The sequence below is a fragment of the Salvelinus alpinus genome, chromosome 4 (assembly GCF_045679555.1).
Source record: "Salvelinus alpinus chromosome 4, SLU_Salpinus.1, whole genome shotgun sequence".
Taxonomy (NCBI): domain Eukaryota; kingdom Metazoa; phylum Chordata; class Actinopteri; order Salmoniformes; family Salmonidae; genus Salvelinus; species Salvelinus alpinus.
Window position 1 is genome coordinate 82,108,199 of NC_092089.1, and position 15,235 is coordinate 82,123,433.

Consider the following 15,235-nt stretch of genomic DNA (forward strand, 5'->3'; position numbering starts at 1 on the left):
GGATAAGTACATTAGAGTGTCTAGTTTGAGAAACAGACACCTCACAAGTCCTCAACTGGCAGCTTCATTAAATAGTACCCGCAAAACACCAGTCTCAACGTCAACAGTGAAGAGGCAACTCCGGGATGCTGGCCTTCTAGGCAGAGTTCCTCTGTCCAATGTCTGTGTTCTTTTGCCCGTCTTAATAATTATTTTTTTGGCCAGTCTGAGATATGTATTTTTCTTTGCAACTCTGCCTAGAAGGCCAGCATCCCGGAGTCGGTTTCTCCTTTTTGTTTTGTTTTGGTACTAAGTAGGCTATGTTTACAAAACTCTAAACTGGTAAAACTTTTAATGCAGCAAGTCTTCTATTTAAAACCTTTTATTGTACATCCATTTTGTCTGGAGACATATTTCACCACACAACCATTGATCCAAAATGTAAGTTTACTGTGAAATACCATGAGAACATGATTTTATCACCAAAACACAACATAATATCTTCTCAGTTCAGCTGTTTTAATGACCAGTTAATCCAAAGGCAAAACATGCAAGATACATGTATCAAAATTGCCCTTTGAATGTAGTATGCTACAGTACTGTAAATTACAGTACAGTCATGGCCAAAAGTTTTGAGAATGACACAAATATTAATTTCCGCAAAGTTTGCTGCTTCAGTATCTTTAGATATATTGTCAGATGTTACTATGGAATACTGAAGTATAATTACAAGCATTTCATAAGTGTCAAAGGGGTGGCAGGGTAGCCTAGTGGTTAGAGCGTTGGACTAGTAACCGAAAGGTTGCAAGTTCAAATCCCTGCGCTGACAACGTACAAATCTGTCGTTCTGCCCCTGAACAGGCAGTTATTGAAAATAAGATCATTTTCTTAACTGACTTGCCTAGTTAAATAAAGATAAAATGCTTTTATTGACAATAACCTGAAGTTGATGCAAAGAGTCAATATTTGCAAGACCTCTGCAATCCACCCTGGCATGCTGTCAATTAACTTCTGGGCCACATCCTGACTGATGGCAGCCCATTCTTGCATAATCAATGCTTGGAGTTTGTCAGAATTTGTGGGGTTTTGTTTGTCCACCCGGCTCTTGAGAATTGACCACAAGTTCTCAATGGGATTAAGGTCTGGGGAGTTTCCTGGCCATGGACCCAAAATATTGATGTTTTGTTCCCCGAGCCACTTAGTTATCACTTTTGTGGAGCGATGGGTAACGACGCTTCGTGGGTGACTGTTGTTGATGTGTGCAGAAGGTCCCTGGTTCGCGCCCGTGTCGGGGCGAGGGGACGGTCTAAAGTTAAACTGTTACATTTGCTTAAGTTTCACTTTATTCATTAAAATTATGTGGAACTCCAAGTACGCTGCGCCTTGGTCCGACATTCATTATTACGGACATCGTGACATCATGGCTCTGTGCTTAGGCAAAATTGTGAGTGAGCCCACTCCCTTGGCTGAGAAGCAACCCCACACATGAATGGTCTCAGGATGCTTTACTGTTGGCATGACAATGGACTGATGGTAGCGCTCACCTTGTCTTCTCCGGACAAGCTTTTTTCCGGAGGCCCCAAACAATCGGACAGGGGATTCATCAGAGAAAATGATTTTACCCCCAGTCCTCAGCTGTCCAATCCCTGTACCTTTTGCAGAATATCAGTCTGTTCCTGATGTTTTTCCTGGAGAGAAGTGGCTTCTTTGCTGCCCTTCTTGACACCAGGCCATCCTCTAAAAGTCTTCGCCTCACTGTGCGTGCAGATGCACTCACACCTGCCTGCTGCCATTCCTGAGCAAGCTCTGTACTGGTGGTGCCCCAATCCCGCAGCTGAATCAACTTTAGGAGACGGTCCTGGCGCTTGCTGGACTTTCTTGGGCGCCCTGAAGCCTTCTTCACAACAATTGAACCGCTCTCCTTGAAGTTCTTGATTATCCGATAAATGGTTGATTTAGGTGCAATCTTACTGGCAGCAATATCCTTGCCTGTGAAGCCCTTTTTGTGCAAAGCAATGATGACGGCACGTGTTTCCTTGAAGGTAACCATGGTTGACAGAGGAAGAACAATGATTCCAAGCACCACCCTCCTTTTGAAGCTTCCAGTCTGTTATTCGAACTCAATCAGCATGACAGAGTGATCTCCAGCCTTGTCCTTGTCAACACTCACATCTGTGTTAATGAGAGAATCACTGACATGATGTCAGCTGGTCCTTTTGTGGCAGGGCTGAAATGCAGTGAAATTGTTTTTGGGGGATTCAGTTCATTTGCATGGCAAAGAGGGACTTTGCAATTAATTGCAATTCATCTGATCACTCTTCATAACATTCTGGAGTATATGCAAATTGCCATCATACAAACTGAGGCAGCAGACTTTGTGAAAATTAATATTTGTGTCATTCTCAAAACTTTTGGCCACGACTGTACATTTGAACATTGTCTTCTAGGGTGTGAACTGATATGGTCAGATTGAATTAAAACAGCTAGCCTTGCACTGGCCAGACAGGTCTGTTGCACGCTCCCGCAAGGGTATAAATATTGCCCTGAGCCTGACCGTGTTATCGTGGGTGGAGTTATGCACATTTTCCCCCAGGTGCCTGAACAATGACGACATTTACTGCGATGCTGATGAGAACCTATGCTCAAATGCTCAAGACAGGCTTGATGCAAACTAATGCCTGCTAAACATTATGTTAATTTTGTTTAATTTGATTACAGTAGACTTATGTTGTAATTATATCAGAACAATACATTTATTTTTGGGGTCAATGATTGTGAAAGATGTCTTCAATGATCACACCTTTGATCACAAATGGGATAGAAATTATGGATAAAAAATAAATGTACTGTTCCGATATAATTACAACATAGGTGTACTGTAATCAAATTAAACAAATGCTGATGACTGGTTGCCCTATGCTGGACAGCTGGCATCGACCTCCCCTAAATAAATAAGTTACTCACCAGGGAGAAGGGACATGGCAGAGCAGTGGTTGGATCTAAAGATGGAATCCAAGATAAATAGATGTAAAAGAGACGCATGTGAAGAATAGAAGAAGTGCAGTTATGCTGTAATGGAAAGTATCATATGGAATGTTTTATTGAAATGACACGTCTGCGTACACTTCTACCCAGCCATGCATGCCGCATGAGATATGCATGATTAACATGTAACACTAATCGAGCGTTGAACCCAACAGTGCATGCTGTAATGCTATATGTATGATTGACATGAAACGCTAACCGTGCACACCGAAATGCAGGAAGATCAAATCAAATCAAATCAAATTTTATTAGTCACATACACATGGTTAGCAGATGTTAATGCGAGTGTAGCGAAATGCTTGTGCTTCTAGTTCCGACAATGCAGTAATAACCAACAAGTAATCTAACCTAACAATTCCACAACTACTACCTTATACACACACACAAGTGTAAAGGGATAAAGAATATGTACATAAAGATATATGAATGAGTGGTGGTACAGAACGGCATGGCAAGATGCAGTAGATGGTATAGAGTACGGTATATACATATGAGATGAGTACTGTAGGGTATGTAAACATAAAGTGGCATAGTTTAAAGTGGCTAGTGGTACATGTATTACATAAGATGGCAAGATGCAGTAGATGATATAGAGTACAGTATATACATATGAGATGGGTAATGTAGGGTATGTAAACATTATATTAAGTGGCATTGTTTAAAGTGGCTAGTGGTACATTTTTACATAATTTCCATCAATTCCCATTTTTAAAGTGGCTGGAGTTGAGTCAGTATGTTGGCAGCGGCCGCTAAATGTTAGTGGTGGCTGTTTAACAGTCTGATGGCCTTGAGATAGAAGCTGTTTTTCAGTCTCTCGGTCCCTGCTTTGATGCACCTGTACTGACCTCGCCTTCTGGATGATAGCGGGGTGAACAGGCAGTGGCTTGGGTGGTTGTTGTCCTTGATGATCTTTATGGCCTTCCTGTGACATCGGGTGGTGTAGGTGTCCTGGAGGGCAGGTAGTTTGCCCCCGGTGGTGCGTTCTGCAGACCTCACTACCCTCTGGAGAGCCTTACGGTTGTGGGTGTCGTGGAAAATCATTTTCAAATAGAACGCTTACCAGAACTTTTAAAATCAAACATGCTCTTTATTACAACTGTACAGCCCACTGGCATGTCCCCGCGGAACACACCCCGCGGAACACACCCCGCGGAACACACCCTCCCTTCCCAGAGCCTTAGCTCCTATATTTATACACACATAGCACTATGTCCATTCCTTATGCAAATGACCTTTCTTTTCTTAAGTCTTTCACCACCCTTATCTTTTAGTTCAAGCCTCCTACTTATTCACACCCAATAACGCTCATATCTGCTCTCAGCTAGACTACAATGGTGGCCGGACCCTCCATCCTAGTGTGTCAGCAGATTCTGTGTCTCTTGCTTTCATCAATGTGTCAATGCACTTTGCCCCCATTGGAATCAGCAGATTCTGTCCTATATGTTTTTAGAAGCAGCTGACCATGGGTCCCTCTATCTTTAGTGTGTCAGCATAATGTGTCAATGTACTCTTTGTTTTGTTTGCCTTTATTGGAATCAGCAGACTCTACCCTATAGGCCTTCATTTTAGAAGCAGCTGACTATGAATCTCTTTATCATTAGTGTCAGGTCAGCAGACCCTGTGTCTCTCCCTTTCATTAGTGTCAGGTCAGCAGACCATGTGTCTCCCTTTCATTACTGTGATCTATTTTTAATGTTCAGCCATTTTATACATCTATGTGCTGTCCTATACATCTCATTTACTCCTACAAATCCCTCCTCTGGGGCTAATTAGCCACATAAATTATACAAATATGACTTTGGGATAGTAAATGAGAATACCTATGATGGACAAGAAAATACAAAAACAGAGTAAACCATATAAACCAACTGGACCAAACATCTCCAAATGATTAATACGAAAATAGGAGTAAAAGATCCAATTAGAAACATTACTGAAAACCCAACTAGACCAAACATCTCTAGTTTTCATAAGAGTAAAAGATCTAATGTGGTATATAAAAACAAATAAAATAAAATAATACAATGAGTATAATAATAAATGAATATGAGAAAATCAAAGACCTACATGCAGTAACAAAAGAAAATTGACATATACAGGTAGACCATCCTTACGAAAATCATGGCAAGCATAACCACCTCCCTGCACCACTCCATATAGACAATTTGGATTACCAAACGGGCAGTCTAGAGTCCACCAACCACATTGCAGGGCTATCCATTTTTGTCAGTATACTGACCTGGTCTCCCAGGTACAGGACTAATTATCACAGGAGGGTCAACTCTCCTTACAGACATCTGTTTAACTGTTGTCTGGACCACAAGTGATTTTACCAAGGGTAAAACACAACAAAATACAATACCCAGAGCCAATAACCCTCCTCCCAGCATAATAGCCATCCTAGCAAACATAGCTCCCCACTTTCCTTAACCTCTGCTCGTAGCCTGTCTATTTTGCCAAGTCATTTTACTGGTAGCCTGTACCTGTTTCCCCAACGCTGTTAGAGCCGAGTCAGTATAGTTAATGAATCTCTGTTGGTTATAATATATATAATTAATCCACTCTAAGTTTTTATTTGGTGTTAACCACAAAAATATAGATTCAAATCCTGATTTAACTTCATCTCTTGCCTTGATCTCTCGAGGTACACCTCTAGGCTGTCCAATTGTATCAAGGTATACCTCAGGGTCTTTCTCATACGCCCTTTTAACCCTAGGATTAACATAGTCATCATGGGGTGATTTAATAATGGTAACCTGTTGAATTGTTCTAACTAAGGCACAAAGACCAATCCATTCATTATGCAATACATTCAACAGTTAGTTTCTGGATGTGTGGAAAGAACAATCAGCAATACCTCTGTCTTGATTTTTCAACATAGTAAGAGATGGTGCAACCTGAGTTATTTTACCACACAATCCTTATCCATTCATTATCAACCCTTTATCATTATTTCTACGTACTCCCGTAGTCTCCAGCACCCAAATAGTATCACATTCTACAGTGGTGTTACCTACATCAATTCCTTCGGTGTCATGGCTGTAAAAACATTCATATTTTCCTTTAACCACAGTACTTCTGTCTAATTGAGGTCCATTTGATTCAGTTCTAATGTTATAGGCAGCACAATCATTGTCTCCCAGCATAATCTCATTCAACATAGTTTTACCCCTAATGCTTACCCAGAGCAATCCTACATTTTATGTCACACAAGAAAATAGAATACTTTCTATTGGTACAATGGTCATTTTTCCAACTTACACAGTTTTTAAATGATGCTGGTTCAGAGACTATTACAAGATCAGACAAAGGTGATTTTCTACACAAAATACAATTGTCCATTCTGTGTTTGTTTGCCATATACTTAGCCCATTTGTACCACTCGTTCTTCACTACTTCTTCTCGTGTGGTGTCCTTGAGTGGTTCTGATTCTGATATATCTAATTCTGTCGCTTTTACAATGTTCTTATCTTGAGGTAGATCATTAACTTTTATCAGAAAGTTCCAAATGTCAGTAAAAAACTCTCCTGACTCTGATGTCTCAGGATGCTTTGTGGGTACAGTGATCTGCTTGGTAAGGGAGGTCGATGTCATCTTAGCGGTAGCTACTGTGGTCGTCACAGCAGCCGCCACCCTTGTTGTTGTCACAGGTTCTTCCTGTTCAGATGCAGGGGTAGGATCAATCTTAATGACCGTGGTGCTACTCCCTTCGGTCACTGTTGTTCTTGTTATTTCAACTATTAATTCTTCACCTTCAACTGGTTCAATCTGATTCATGATGAGCACCCTCTCGTCTTTTCCTTTGATTAATGTCAGGTCACATCCTTTCGGGTCCCAAACGACTTGTCCCTTTGTTTGGTGATGTGTCCATCCACAGAGGGCCATCTCCAGTAAGGGTTTGATCCTTATGATTGAGATAGACTTCAGTTCTCCTGCTTCTGTTATAAATTGAGGTGGAACAGAGATTCTAACCTTGTCAGTCTTTTTGGATTGTTCGGCTGATTCCTTTCTTCTCTTCCTGCTTCCACCATACATCTTGATTGTGCATTAGTCTGTTGTTTCTATACTAGCATTCACTGTTACTTCTGTTATGTCAATGTCATTATTCTTTTGTTGTTCTAACTTCAATTGTCTGTAAAGGAGACCATTCAAAAGTTTAAAAGTCAATTGTGAGGAAATCCCCATTTTCTTCAGCTTGCAGGACTTTTCCTCCACTTTCTTCACCTGAGGCTCCCTCCTCAGGCCGGACTTAACTTCCATCTGGAAGGTTCCAATTTTTATGGAAAAGATGTTCTCATTCTGTGCCTTGTGAGGCCTCTCCTCCTCTTCTGGGTGCATTAGTCGGTGCACTTGTCGTATTTTGGCTTTCACTTCATTTGCTGTTTTCTTGGCTCCTCCCTGGCGTCTCAATCGTTTCCGCTGCTCCTGCTCCCTCCGGGCTCCCTCCTGGTGAATCAGCATCCTCTGTGTCCTCATCTCTATGTGGTTGTATCATTCTCTCTGTTGGGACTCGTGTGCAGTGGTTTAGATGATACCACGTCTTGCTTCCTTTCACTTTGACGGCCGTTCTTGTTGCTTTGGCCACCTCCTAGGGTCCTTCTCTCCTCGGTTGATCCCACTTCCTCCGGAACACTCGAACGTGGACTAGATCTCCTGGTATCACTGGGAGAGGTCCTTCTGGTCCCCTTGGATCATCAGACGCGGAACCTCTCGTCCTGGTTCAGGTTTCTGCCTTCTTTCTGTGAGGCATTCATACTTAGAGACTTATGGCCTCTGTTCTATGATTGCACCATACATCCTCTTACTTCCATCACTCATCACACAACAAACTGACATTCCATCTGAATCTGGCAAACCCCTCTCCTTCTGGTTTCCTAAACATAAGACTTGAAAAACAACAGACCAAACATAACAGCATTGACAATGTTATGTGTTATGCATAAATATATTCATGCAATATATTCATGCAAACTGAAATCTGAGACCATGACAATTCCCACTCTCTCTTTACCTGTCTCTATGCCTCCAGGATACTTTTCTGCTGGACTCCACAAAAATAAAAGCCCTAAAAAGCTTCCTCATGCTTCCACCCAGTCTTCCCCTTTTGGCCCCAGGTTCTGAGAGGTGTTCCCAAATCATGTCATTTTTTACTTAGTTTCCCATTTGCTCCATTTCAACTGATAATCATGTGCATAACCTACAATTAACATTATCTCTTCTTGAATTAATTCAACACTGTATATGCTTTCATATCAATCCCTTTAACATGTTTGTTTAGAGTATAATATCCTATCATCTATTCTTTTTCACATGATGCATTAAAAAATGAAACAAGTAGCCCCCAAACACAACCCAGTATGTCTAAAGTAGCCCCAAAACTCAACCCAGTATGTCTATAGTGAAATCTAGTCTCTCTCTCTCTCTCTCTCTCTCTGATTCCACGTCCTCTGTCATGGTGTTTTCAAGCTCACCCATTATTCAGCTGGACCTCACTTCTCGTGAGACTTATGCACCCACCAAAGAGAGACATGAAGAATTTTACCACTGCAGTGTTGTAAGAAGTATACCCCCAGCCTGGTGTATCTTGATGTACACTCAGTCTCCAGAATGCAGCCCAAGCCCTTCCATTTCTGGCTGTTTTTTCCTGAGGACATACACACTAACACATGGGTTATTTCCTGACAACATTAGCAAGATCACTAAATCTTAATTTTTAATAACAGCCCTATGTAACCATTCTGCCTCAAATACCTGGCCTCCTGCCACAGAAATATTCAATGATAATCAAATGATGTTCCCTACATCAACTGCTGTAAAATAACATGTAATCAGTCAAGCGTCTTCCAGTTGGAAGAATATCCAATCCTAACAAAACTATGTCATAAGTTTCTTAAACTTTTGCTCTAATGTTCAAAATGCCACCACTTATTCTTTTTACCATATCTTTAGATATGTGAATTGTTCTATTTACTTTTAGAATTGTCCCTATATTTTACACAGCCAGCTGTCTTTCCTTTTCTGTGAATTATCTCTATTTTTATACATATTTCTAGAAATAACACCCCTTTACTACCATTACCTTCATTTATAAGTCCCCTAACCCATAACTGCCATTGTTTGATACATACTTAAAACATCCTTAAGTCAATTTATATATCATTTATATCAGTCCCTCCTCAGGAACATATACACAACCTTATGTTCCTCAAAACAAAAATAAATTGACCAAACGAGAAAAAGAGAAAAAAAAATAATAATAATAATAAAAATTAAAAAAAATAATAATTATAATAATAATTGCACATTTGCAATATTACCACTATTTGTAATGTAATGGAAAACGTCCATCCGTTTCATTCTATGCCAATGTTATTGTTGGTCTCTTTCTTCTTCATTCATGGGTATCTTCGCACAACAGACTACCTATTTATTCAATTGAACATTACATTTTATCATCCCAATTCCAATGACATTATAAAACGAAAGAAACAAAAAACCTTTAATCTAAAATTCTGTAAGTTCTGTCAACCACCTTGTCTCAGGATTAGTTTCCAGAGCTTCCCTAGGCCTATTAACGTTAAACAGTTCTATATCCAAATAACTAAACAGTTCTTTTTGAAATACTTTTCCCAATCCAATATTCAGGATAACAGTCCTTAGTGTTACCTTTAACTCAAATATGACCTCATCTATTCAATACACATCATCCCTTTAATAATTAACATTTATACTAAACACTTTAAATACCAGTACTATCTATTTTCCCAATAGCCCTTTTGTCTCAGTTTCTCTCATGAGTGGCCTGATAATAAAAAGGTCAGTACCCCAATTCCTTTAAGTCATTATTCTCCCAACAAATATAATGTCATTTCAGCATGTCTTTTTTAGATACAGTTCACAGGTCATCAGACACAGTTGTCCCTCACTATTCAGCCGGTTAGGGTGGGTTTGAGCTCCACACCCACTTGTAGTGATATTCTCTCCCATGCCTTAAAACATTCTGACGTCACCTTCTATGATAACTCCCTTATTCTACCGGTGATTTCTCAGACGAATTACAGATGAGGTATTTATCAACAAAACCCTTTGGAGTAACTTTCATCACTTTCTATATGCAGAATGAACAAAACACATTTGTGTATTTATCCAAAGACCATAACCCCAAGGAACTGATAGTTTTACCCATGAACCCATGTTATATCAAAAAAAATAAAAAAAAATAAACCTATTCCGAATAATTTATTCAATTGAAGGGTACAACTCTTCATAATTTTCCCAGGGACATAATAGATTTTCAAAGTAATTATACAGTTTGAATAGAGTCTGGTGTCTTAAACATTTTATAAGTATATCCCACCTGTTCCAACAATTTCTAGTAAAAGGTGATCAGTCTTTCACAAGAAATTCCTAGGATTCAGGGCATTTTGAGACCATTAATATGTTTCCACTCCCCCTTTCTTTAGGAGCAACTTAAATACATTTTTCAAAAACATGTTCATCCTTTTGCATACCCAATTTGAAACTGAATTGGAAAAAACCCTTCCAATATATCTACTAATGCATATTCATTCCCAGTACATGGTGTACACACTAGTGAATCATAAGCCAATAATCGCAAAGGGACTGGACTCACTCATCCAGAACTCCATGTTTTAGCCTTATCCAGATATTTTTATTTTTAAAGCGGCTGACTTTAATTAACTGCTTTCCACAGTAATGCAGTCTCCAATGACATTGTTGACCAGAGAAGATTAAAAAACCCTTTTTTTCCCTTATTCTTTCTGGAAAAGAAAGTGTACATATTGTTAATATTCACAACGTTACCTTTTAGTCAGCAAACCAATAATTTTACTTATCCATAGATTTTATTCTAAAGCGTCTTTAACAGTTCCAGAGAATTGTGGTATAGAATGTCTAACAATTAAAATTCCATCGTTATTTTACTAGATGTCAAACGTGATCTAATACTTCTACTTGACCACATATAAACTGTAATCTCTATGAAACACTCATTGTTCGCTCAGAGACTATACACCGACAAGTAAAAAATTCCATTCTCACTAACCTCAAACCAATTAGTTGTTTGTTATTTTGACAAGGATATAAACTCTTGTATAGCGGCATTTCCTACTACCGCACTAAGTTCTAATGTCACATTACACTAATTTTCCCATACTCGATATACCTATATCCAGAACAGAGAGCTATTTTCTTATTGGTTCTTAGATCTTGTCAATAGTTCTGCCAATCACCCGCACGTCTGCGAGGACTAGAGGAACCACACACACAACCTCATCGCAATGTATTTTCTGATGATAGAATGTTGACATCAGAACGCCTACAAATCGAGCTTCACATTTTGGTCCCATGCGACTATTTATTTATTTATTTTTCCTAAATACTCCCATGTATTTCTACACCTTTTATTTACTATTTTTCTGAGGTAGAGCCAATCTCCTTTCCAATTAATAATTCATTTGTCACATCACTTAATTTCTTTTATCGAAGCCTACTCTATACAGTACATACATTATTTCTGAATACTACAGATTACTTAATGTCTTATTCTAGTACAGTACTTCAAATATCACTGTTTTTTTTTTTTCCCTTTACAGATATCATTATTTATTCATTTGGTTTGTTGTTACAGTTCTAATCAATTTTTAAGATTACATTTACGTTACATTTAAGTCATTTAGCAGATGCTCTTATCCAGAGCGACTTACAAATTGGAAAGTTCATACATATTCATCCTGGTCCCCCCGTGGGAATTGAACACTCAACCCAGGCGTTGCAAGCACCATGCTCTACCAACTGAGCCACACAGGTCCACTGCCCGCTCTGTTAAGATCTCTATCTAAAGTCTTACTATTACCTATATTTATTTATTTTGTCTCTACTTTCTTACCTCTTCTCCATATTCTTATTGTTTGATCCTATGGTCAATTTACTAGTGAGTCAAGCCACCCCTGTTCTCCTTTTTATCCTGGCCACTCCATTTTGCACCGCTGTCTACCCTGCAGGCTATTTTTAGACCGTAGCTTCTGTAGACACAGAGTGATCGACGGCCTGTTTTTTCCTCTTCCTTTGTTACACCGTTCGTGAATCCTTAATCTGTCCTGAATTTCACTATTTATCACTATTTATCTTAACTAACCTAGATTCGTTTTTAACTTTATAGTACAATTTCATTTTATCAACGATTCTACTTTCTGTTTTGTTACCACACTGTTCTATTCATATTATACTATTCGGTTAACTCCTCTTTAATTATTTTTATTCATTATTTATTTTGATACCTTTTTAGTAATTTTACTATGGTCGCTTACTACTTTATCACATCAGTGTTTTTATCCTTGCTTATAACTTATTTTACTTCAATGTTTCTTAACTTCTTTCCCTCTGCCTAATAGCAGTTAACGACACCCTTCATCAACTCTACTCTATCACAGGAGAGCTGCGCGCTCCCTCTCCTGGACGTTCTGCCTACACACACACACAACTTGTCTTTCCTTATTGACTTAATTCACTTCCACCTACATAAGCCTAGACTTCTACAATATGACGAGACTACTGTCTAATCGGATCAGCTTGTCTTCATATTCTATTCAACCCCCAATACTTATCTTTTCTTCTATTATTTGAGTAGTATTGTGGCGTGACCTACTGAATTACCAAACCCTGGTAGCTAGACAGAGCGGTTTTTTATTCGCAGGATTTCTTTTGCATTTGAACGCCGCACAATCGGGCCAACGTTTTTCCTGCACCTACTACTTCACTCAAACAGTCCTCCTTTCAAAGCGGAAACTATGAATATTTATTTAACTACTGATTTATGTTTTGACCGTATAAGTTACTTTTGCAGTTGAACGCCGCACAATCGGGCCAACGTTTTCCTACAACCTACTGATTTATGCTTTGACTGTATAAGCTACTTTTGCAGTTGAACGCCGCACAATCGGGCTAACGTTTTCCTACAACCTACTGTTTTATGCTTTGACTGTATAAGCTACTTTTGCAGTTGAACGCCGCACAATCGGGCTAACGTTTTCCTACAACCTACTGTTTTATGCTTTGACTGTATAAGCTACTTTTGCAGTTGAACGCCGCACAATCGGGCTAACGTTTTCCTACAACCTACTGTTTTATGCTTTGACTGTATAAGCTACTTTTGCAGTTGAACGTCGCACAATCGGGCTAACGTTTTCCTGCCTTCTAAATATTTCATCCGTTCAGTCCTTCTTTCAAAGCGGTAACCATGAAATATTAATTTAACTACTAAATATTCACCAACAGACCCTTCTGCCGCGCCGTGAATATCCCACCCAAGCAGACCTTTTCAAAAATGTTAACCAGCCATCTCAGCCAGATGCGCAAACAACCGCATCATTTAAGCTACACATTCGAACGGTCTGATCTGAACGAGCGCATGCATGCTCACTCTACATCTAACACAAGCAAAGTTCACAGCACCTATTCACTCAGTCTCTATACATGCGCATACATTTATATTTAATACCATTCCCCAAATTACACATACATGCAAATTCATTGAATTTAAAAGTTCTTTTGTATTTACTGGTTTCATTTTAGGAAATTTGAAAGAGAGACTTACGTGGCGCTCCTCTCGCTGAGACAGTATCTCTGAAGCAATCTTACACAAACATTTCAACTATTGTAAGAACTTGCTTACCGTCTAGTTGGGCGGCCACCCTTGTTTGCCAGATTGTCCAAAGAAACTATCTCCAGCCCTGAACGCCATTCCTCAGTCCCTGTCCCTCCTGGCTCAGCTCGCCAAATATGTCGTGGAAAATCATTTTCAAATACAACGCTTACCAGAACTTTTAAAATCAAACATGCTCTTTATTACAACTGTACAGCCCACTGGCATGTCCCCGCGGAACACACCCCGCGGAACACACCCCGCGGAACACACCCTCCCTTCCCAGAGCCTTAGCTCCTATATTTATACACACATAGCACTATGTCCATTCCTTATGCAAATGACGTTTCTTTTCTTAAGTCTTTCACCACCCTTATCTTTTAGTTCAAGCCTCCTACTTATTCACACCCAATAACGCTCATATCTGCTCTCAGCTAGACTACAATGGTGGCCGGACCCTCCATCCTAGTGTGTCAGCAGATTCTGTGTCTCTTGCTTTCATCAATGTGTCAATGCACTTTGCCCCCATTGGAATCAGCAGATTCTGTCCTATATGTTTTTAGAAGCAGCTGACCATGGGTCCCTCTATCTTTAGTGTGTCAGCATAATGTGTCAATGTACTCTTTGTTTTGTTTGCCTTTATTGGAATCAGCAGACTCTACCCTATAGGCCTTCATTTTAGAAGCAGCTGACTATGAATCTCTTTATCATTAGTGTCAGGTCAGCAGACCCTGTGTCTCTCCCTTTCATTAGTGTCAGGTCAGCAGACCATGTGTCTCCCTTTCATTACTGTGATCTATTTTTAATGTTCAGCCATTTTATACATCTATGTGCTGTCCTATACATCTCATTTACTCCTACATGGGCGGAGCAGTTGCCGTACCAGGCGGTGATACAGCCCGACAGGATGCTCTCGATTGTGCATCTGTAGAAGTTTGTGAGTGCTTTTGGTGACAAGCCGAATTTCTTCAGCCTCCTGAGGTTGAAGAGGCGCTGCTGCGCCTTCTTCACAACGCTGTCTGTGTGGGTGGACCAATTCAATTTGTCCGTGATGTGTACACCGAGGAACTTAAAACTTTCCACCTTCTCCACTACTGACCCGTCGATGTGGATAGGGGGGTGCTCCCTCTGCTGTTTCCTGAAGTCCACAATCATCTCCTTTGTTTTGTTGACGTTGAGTGTGAGGTTATTTTCCTGACACCACACTCTGAGGGCCCTCACCTCCTCCCTGTAGGCCGTCTCGTCGTTGTTGGTAATCAAGCCTACCACTGTAGTGTCATCCGCAAACTTGATGATTGAGTTGGAGGCGTGCATGGCCACGCAGTCGTGGGTGAACAGGGAGTACAGGAGAGGGCTCAGAACGCACCCTTGTGGGGCCCCAGTGTTGAGGATCAGCGGGGTGGAGATGTTGTTACCTACCCTCACCACCTGGGGGCGGCCCGTCAGGAAGTCCAGGACCCAGTTGCACAGGGCGGGGTTGAGACCCAGGGTCTCGAGCTTGATGACGAGTTTGGAGGGTACTATGGTGTTAAATGCTGAGCTGTAATC

The 15,235-nt window shown here is 40.2% G+C and overlaps 1 long non-coding RNA gene across 1 annotated transcript; it reads right to left on the reverse strand.

The window, feature by feature from the left end:
- Nucleotides 1–4,087: 4,087 nt before the first annotated feature.
- LOC139574535 (uncharacterized) lies at nucleotides 4,088–14,543 on the reverse strand. The gene is made up of 2 exons (XR_011674791.1): nucleotides 12,647–14,543; nucleotides 4,088–8,775 (listed from the first exon to the last, which is right to left on the reverse strand). It is a non-coding gene; the product is annotated as an uncharacterized lncRNA (long non-coding RNA).
- Nucleotides 14,544–15,235: the final 692 nt, after the last annotated feature.